Source organism: Sardina pilchardus, chromosome 2, assembly GCF_963854185.1.
Source record: "Sardina pilchardus chromosome 2, fSarPil1.1, whole genome shotgun sequence".
Lineage (NCBI taxonomy): Eukaryota > Metazoa > Chordata > Actinopteri > Clupeiformes > Clupeidae > Sardina > Sardina pilchardus.
In genome coordinates, this window is record NC_084995.1 from 21,334,639 (window position 1) to 21,342,871 (window position 8,233).

The following is an 8,233-nucleotide window of genomic DNA, read 5'->3' on the forward strand; positions in this document are numbered from 1 at the left end:
AGGCGATGTAGTGTAATTAAAATCGTTAAAATCATTGGACATTGGTGTAATGTAATTAAAATCGTTAAAACCATTGGACTTCCACTCTAGAAACACCACCCCAAGAAGGCCCGGACCGCGAGCCCAATCCAAATGCAATGCCGCAACATAGCCCTCCCCTCCACCATCCACTCCCAGCATTCCCACCTCCCCCGTCCCCCCCATCCCACAAAATGCACAGCCGTGCACATCTGATCAGACCGCATGCCCCAGCCAGACCGCCAATATACGTCCACGCAGAGCCACTGCCGGATGGAGCCGCCACGAACCCCACCCCCCCCCCCCATCTACAGACGGCGACGGGAGGCCCCCCACGGACGAGCAACGCCACCCGCGAACGGACCCCGACCGGCCCAGAGCACCCAGCCACACCACCCGGGCGCGCAGCCCAGACATGATGCGCAAGCCCACCCGGGGAAGGCCCATGACCGAAACGGTGCAATGGACAAAAGCCCGCATGCGCAGTGAATGAACAAATGCCCGCACACGCAACAGACAGCACGCGGGACCCTCCCCCCCAAGCTACACTATAGAGGACAGGACAGGGAGAGAAGGAAAGAGGGAGAGTTGAGAGAGACAGAGGGAGAGGGGAGAAGAGGAGTTGTACGGCATGCCACATAAGAAGTCCATGACAGCGCAATGCTAAAGCAGCATAACTAAGGCATGGCGGAGGGTGGTCAGCACCAGCTCAGGTGTGGTCAGTAGCCACCATGGGATGCATGACTGGGGCACCAGTCACACAAGCCCACAGCAGAGGTGGTCCGTTCCAGTAAGACCCTGAGGTGGTTGAAATTCCACACTGCACCATACCTAACTATAAGAAGCACTAAAGAGATATGTTTTAAGTCTAGACTTAAAAATAGGGAGGGTGTCTGCTAATCGAATTGAGGGAGGAAGATTATTCCAGAGGAGGGGTGCGCGGTAACAAAAGGCTCTGCCTCCTACTGTAGTTTTTTAAATTCTTGGAATTACAAGAAGTCCAGTATTTTGTGATCGTAAGGGTCTAGGTGGATTATATGGGACTAGAACATCTTTAATATATTCGGGTGCTCTGCCATTTATGGCTTTGTATGTGAGAAGTAGAATTTTGAAGTCAATTCGACTTTTAACAGGTAACCAATGTAGAGATGCTAGGATGGGGGAAATATGTTCATATTTTTTGGTCCTAGTGAGTGTGCGAGCAGCTGCGTTTTGTATAAGCTGTAGGCTTTTTAGACAGGTATTATTGTAGCCGGCGTATAGCGCATTACAATAGTCTAGCCTGGAAGTGACAAAAGCGTGGATTAATTTTTCAGCGTCTGGTAAGGATAAGGACTTCCTTATCTTTGAAATGTTCCTTAAATGGAAAAATGAGGTTTTTGTGATCTGCTTTATGTGACTATTGAGTAGAAGTTCTTGATCAATTGTAACTCCTAGATTTTTAACACTTGTGGATGAGGTCAGTGAGAGATCACTATATGTAACCTGTGATGTGGATAGGATATCCCTAGTCTTCTTAGGACCTAAAACCATAACTTCTGTTTTATATGAGTTCAATAGCAGGAAGTTATTAGTCATCCAAATTTTTATGTCTCTCAGACATGTGTTGAGTTTGGCTAACGGGGTTGGTTCATCAGGCTTTATGGAAATATATAATTGTGTATCATCTGCATAAGAGTGGAAATCAATGCCATGTTTTCTAATTATAGAACCTAGAGGAAGCATATAAAGAGAAAATAATAGGGGCCCTAGTACTGAGCCTTGAGGCACTCCATATTTAACCATAGTCTGGGAGGATGGTTCATTATGGACCTGTACAAATTGTTGGCGGTTAGTAAGGTATGATCTAAACCAAGCAAGTGCAGAGTCTTTGATACCTATGGAATGTTCAAGCCTGTGGAGTAGTATGTCATGATCTATGGTGTCAAAAGCAGCACTGAGGTCAAGGAGGACTAGTATTGATGCATAGCCGTTATCAGCAGCGATAAGGAGGTCATTAAACACTTTAACTAAGGCTGATTCGGTACTGTGGTGGGCTCTAAAGCCAGATTGGTACAGTTCTTGAATTTTGTTAGTTTGTAAGAAGGTGCTAATTTGTTTGGATACTATTTTTTCAAGTATTTTTGATATAAAAGGGAGATTAGATATAGGCCTATAGTTAGCTAGGATGTTAGGGTCAAGGCTAGGTTTTTTGAGTGATGGCTTGATAACAGACATCTTAAACTGCTGTGGAACATGTCCTAATAACATTGAATTATTTAGAATCTGAAGTAACGTATTATCGAGGAGGGGGAGGGCGGTCTTAAGAAGGTGAGTGGGAATAGGGTCTAGCAGACTAGTTGCAGATTTTGATGAGGAAATTGTGGAGGTGAGCTCTAATGTGTCAATAGGTGTAAATGAATTAAATGTTGTTCTAGGTTGCATCTGTGATTCTGTTATGTTTTCACTATTATTTAGCAATGGAGTATGTGTATTTGGTGAAACTGACTGGTTGTTGATCTTAACTCTAATTGTTTCAATTTTATCATTAAAAAAGTTCATAAAACTATATAGTCTCCTCTCATCTCAACACATTTCATTTCGATATTGTTGCCTCAAACCCAAAGCAGAAGATGAGGCGAAAACACACACCTTTGCGTTAAAACATGTCTGACTCAACAGCTCTTCACAGGAGACTTCTGACTGTCCTGTGGTGACTGGAGGTGAAAGTGTTCAGGAACTAAAAGTACTGATAGCAGAATGGAACCCCATCTAGAGAGCACTTGACAGGGGACTGTTCCTAAACCTGATCCAGTGCATGTCCAAGGTGCGTTACGAAGAAAATGCTTTTTAAGCTTTTGAACATTTTTTTTTTGCTCTGACTTCAATGTGAACATAAACTTCACTGTGAACTCAAACACACACCAGCAGTCTGAGGGGGTTGTTGAACAAATAGGATAATTTGAATGAAGCTATTTGGAGTGTTTACATCAAAACATTTATGTATGTATACATGTAAAAGTTCAAAGAAAATGCTGTCGCCTCAAGCGACTGTCCCTGTTTGTCCAATTTGAACACATCTCTGTGTGTCTGTGTGTGTGTGTGTGTGTGTGTGTGTGTGTGTGTGTGTGTGTGTGTGCGTGTGCGTGTGCGTGTGCGTGTGCGTGTGCGTGTGTGTGTGTGTGTGTGTGTGTGTTTGCCTGTATTTGTGTGTGTGTGCGCGCATGTGTGTGGCTTCACTGAAACGCTGATTAAAGATATTTGCGTATGAATGCTGGCCTGGTTCGTCAGACGCATCTTAGTGAAGCGCAGCAGGGAGGAAGGCGAGGATGAGAGATGGAGAGAATGGACACCCACCCGTCTCCAAACACCAACCGCTTAGCTCACTTCCTGCTCACTTCCTGCCACAGCAAACAGCAGCCTCTTGGTATCAAGCCGAACTCCAAATTGCTGCATCTCTAATGACTCTGATTACAGCAACATACTTGTAGATACAGTATATGTTTGGATGATATGAGTCAGCATACAGGCTTCAAAACTGGGCCATTTCATTGATTGGGACTTACTTATTTGTGTGTGTGTGTGTGTGTGTGTGTGTGTGTGTATGCATGGTTTGGACCAGGACGAAACTGCATGGTTCTCTTGGCCTTTCATCATGGGCAGAGGGTGACTTTCTGCCCTGCTGGGAGGCTGCCAGAAGTGGAGGAGGGGTCATGTAGGAACCCCCTGTTGCCTTTCTGGATGATCTGACGACACCACATAACGAGAAGTGCACTGCACACTGTAATCCCTAAAACATGAGGACAGTATCTTTTGAAAAGGTTTTGACGAATATAAAATGCACTTGCAATTATCCATCCAGTGATGCCAATGGAGTGCAGTGGTTCTGACTTATTTCCAGAATGGATCTGTCCGAAACGGAAAAAAATCCTGCCTTCTAAGATAGCATTTGGTGGCAGCAAGGCATCGAGGCATATCCGAATCAAATAATTATATAAATGAATGCCTTCTAAGTTGTTTTTAAGTGAATTAAGGCAATTTAAGGCAGCACAGATGTATCCTTCATGCCGCCTTCAACGGCCAAAATTCTATGGAATTATGAAGTCAGCCATGTGAAGATGAGTGTGTCAACTGTGAAGTCAGCTGTCGGTATCCTGGCAACAGCATTCTGTGTTCCTATCTTGCTAGGCTGTCCGAAACACAGTTCATGGTTGGTACCTTGATGCCTGCTACGCCAAGTGAGTCATTAGACAGTTGAAAGCAACAGGGCTTTTGCACAGACCCTATATGTCCTTTCTTATATCATGATTTGGGCAAAGGTGCAAAACTTTTCTTTTATGTGCACTTACAGTATATCCTGGGTGACCAGTAGCACTGACTGTAATACTCTTCACATTCCTTGTTGACATGTGACTGTATTGGCCCGTTGGTTCATCGTGTTGCTTTGGCCATCGTGTGAGCAAACACCTGTTTAACAACTCAGTTGAACTAAATCGGTTTCACAGAGTGGTTCTGCCTTAGTCATGGAGGGCGGGAAAGTCTCTCTCTGTTATCTCTCTACCGCTGAATGGCCTGGCCATCTTTAGTGGCTGAGTGTAATTGGCCATCATTCAGATTTGACAATGAACTGGCTTTCTCATTTGATGGAGGTGAATGGTGCTCTCTCTTTATTCTGCAGTCATTTGAACAGGGTGAAGTTAACAGTGAGCACAGGGAGTAGTCTTTTCAGCAGCTGAGTTGGCCTTTCAAGCTAGATAAATATGTATTCCAATGACTTGGACTATTCCATCCTTTGATCTGGGAACACTTTCAACTTTTTGATAAATAACTGTATAATTGTTGATTATTTAGTCAACCAGTCATTATAACTACATGTTGGTCACCATTTGAATGGACCTATAGACCACAACAGATCAAGGAAGTCCAAAAGGTCAAAAGGAGAAAAATACACTTAAAAAAGAACAATCACTCTGTAGTGACGCCACTGGAGCTGAGACAAATGTAGGTCCCTGCAACTGTGAATCCAAGGATAGAGAGGACAGGAGAGGACCAGTCTGACACTGATGCCGTGTGACCATTGCCATGGCAGCAGCATCCTGAGGTTGCCCCTGGAAACCCAGAAATTGGGCATGCATGGCTTACCTGCACAGGTAATGCAGGGTGACTGCTTCCGTGGAGATGGCTGCCGTGGCGACAGCTGCTGCTCTTCAGGAGGGCAGTGTGATTAGCACGCTTGGATGGAACTCTCAGCACTCATTCTGATTGGTCCAGTAAGATCCTGGCATCTGGCTTCCTGCTCTATGTATACAAACGCAGGCTTCATGCCACATGCCATCACACAGTATGTGCACTATTGTGAAATCAAATGAGTACAGATTTAAAGGTGGTGTTGGAGATGCTGGAAAATGCAACTACAATAGATAGATTTTGAAGGTGTAACACCAGAAGAAATCCCACACCTGCCCACTGGCTACCCTCTTGAGCTACTCCTCCAAGCCACAACGAATGTGCACTAGCACAAGAGCAGTGTGCATCGAGTGTGGCAGAACCTCTAAACAAGCTATATTCACCACATTTGCTAAACTGTTCAAAGCCAATGTAGACTAGCACAATAAATATACCCTCATATGACATCTGCAAACACTCATACAGATGGAGTCCATAGGATGAAAACATATCTGCATATTCTAGTTTACATAGCAGCAAGCCAGAGGGCTGAGTGACAGGAGGTTAACTACATGGGGGCAGCCGTGGTGTACTGGTTAGCGCATCGGGCTCGTAACCGGAGGGTTGCCGGTTCGATCCCCGACCAGTCCACCACGGCTGAAGTGCCCTTGAGCAAGGCACCTAACCCCTCACTGCTTCCCGAGCGCCGCTGGTTGGGCAGGCAGCTCACTGCTCTGGGTTGTGTGATTCACCTCACTGTGTGTTCACTGTGTGCTGTGTGTTCACTAATTCGGTTAAATTGGGTTAAATGCAGAGAACTGAATTTCCCTCACGGGATCAAAAAAGTATATATTCTATTCTATTCTATTCTACATAACGCTAGCTAGCAGAGTCAGGTCCAGGCCAGGTCCATTCCACGGTAAGGGTCTCTGCACATAGTGCCGACATGAGTGTGTTGCTCTCCGTTTTTAACATTCTATTACATTGTGATTCAGTTCTATTTTTGTCAGTGCTGCTCAATAAAGTCCACTGTTTAAAGTAATGTCTGCACCTATATGCGGAGCGAACACTTAAGGCTTTATCAGGGCTGGTCTGGCGGAGCTAATTCCCATTCACTCAAAATGGTTTCCAAAACCCACATCACGCCCCCAGGGCTGTATAAATCTAAAAATAAGTTCAACATTTTAATCCAGTTAAATAAAACAACACTCGTTTTAAATCTCCAATGAGGAGGAATGCTCACAGCTTCCTATTAGAGGTTTGTGGCCTCAGGAAGACGACCTGGACACACTGGCAAATGAACACACTTTTTAAGTGAGTGATACATTTGCAGAATACAGTACATTCGATGAGCAGCTGTAGTGGTAGAGCTCACAAATGTAGCTGTAGCTGAGTAAAATATAATGTGTTTGTGTCCACATGTGCTGCAGAGTAAGTTGCTTTCTAGGCGATATTCACACATATGTTTTTTTTGCACCTCCAGGTGCTCAATCTCCATTGTTTTTCTGTGGAATGATGAGACTAGGGAAAGCTAGACCACGGAGACACTCACATTTTGAGAATTAGTGACAGTGACTCAGAGGCTATGAATGACTGCAATCATGAGCAAGGCTTCGACAGCTTTAAACAGCTGCAGTGCTGCTTAATCAGAGATGAGGAGAAGTATTTCATCTCTGAGTGGAGAGGCTTTACTAAGCAAGGGAGGGAAGGAGACGCAACAGCTAAGACTGAGGCATGTTGATTTCCTGGAGATGCAGAAGCTAAGACTGAGGCGTGTGGATTTCCTGTTCGTAAAGCATATGCAAGAGGATGAGGAGGCCAGGATGACTCAGGCAGAGACATGAGGAAGAGATCAAACTCAGGGCATCCTCTCATCTCCATGACTATTTAGCTTTGCCTGTCTCAAGTTTGCTCACTTTTTTCTGTTCAACTCTCCCTCTCTTTCCGTCTCTGTCTCTGTCTGCCTCTGTCTCTCTCTCTCTCCCTCCCTAACCCCCATCTCTCTCTCCCCTTCTCTGCACTCACTCCTTTCTATCTTCCCATGATTTCTCTCTTTCTCTGTCTGTCTCTCTCTCTCTCCCTTTGTCTATGTCACGATTGAAAATCAAAAACTGCAGGCAGACAGGAGGGAGGACTACAGATGAAAAGTCTGCACAAAGGTTGCCATGGAGACACCACTGAGAGGCAGTAAGTCAGGAAAGTATGTAAGTGACCTCAGGCTGCTGATGACTTCAGGTCAGATGAGGCCTGGAGTAAAGTCATCTCAGGACCAGATCCGAACCAGATTAGGGCCATCAGGGCCAGATCACAATAGATCAGCGCCGGATAAGTAAGATCAGAGCCAGATTAGAGCCATATCAGTGTAAAATCAGGACCAGATCAGATTCACATCAGTGTAATATCCCAGCCAGTTCAGAGCATGATCAGAACCATGGAAGAGCCATGCAGCTGCCAGTTTGGGACAGGAGATGTGTTTGACTCAGCAGGTCCTCAGCAGTTACCCTCTGCACAGAGTCCCTAACAGGCTTCCTCCGTCTCCACACCCCTCTGTCACACTCCGTCTCTCTCACGATCTCTCCCTTACAGACTCGTTTAAGTGTTTTCATCTCTCACCCCTTTCAGTGGTTTTTCTATTCCGTAAATTTTCTTGCTTCACACAAACAGATTCTCTATCCCTCCCACTCTTTCTCTTTCTCTCTCTCGTCTGTCATTTCCTTTTCCAGATTTTCTCTGCCCATTGTCTCTTCCTTTTCTTTCTCTTTACTTTCTTAAGTGACTTGTAGTAATACTGACCCACTCCATATCTCTCTTTCTTCCCCCATACCTCACCTGTGAGGTAAACCATTACCAGTCATCAGCCATCCTTGTGTCTGGCCCTCATCACATCTGAAGTCCCATCCCTACGACTGCCCTTCCATTGCCTGTTGCTGTGTCCCTGCCCGGATTCCTGGCCCACGCACCCAAGTGACCTATTACTTTCCCCTATGACAATAATCCTAAATATGGACATTTTTCCCCTACACTGGACTGTTTGAATTTTCTGACTCTAAATGATCTTACTGTACTGTAA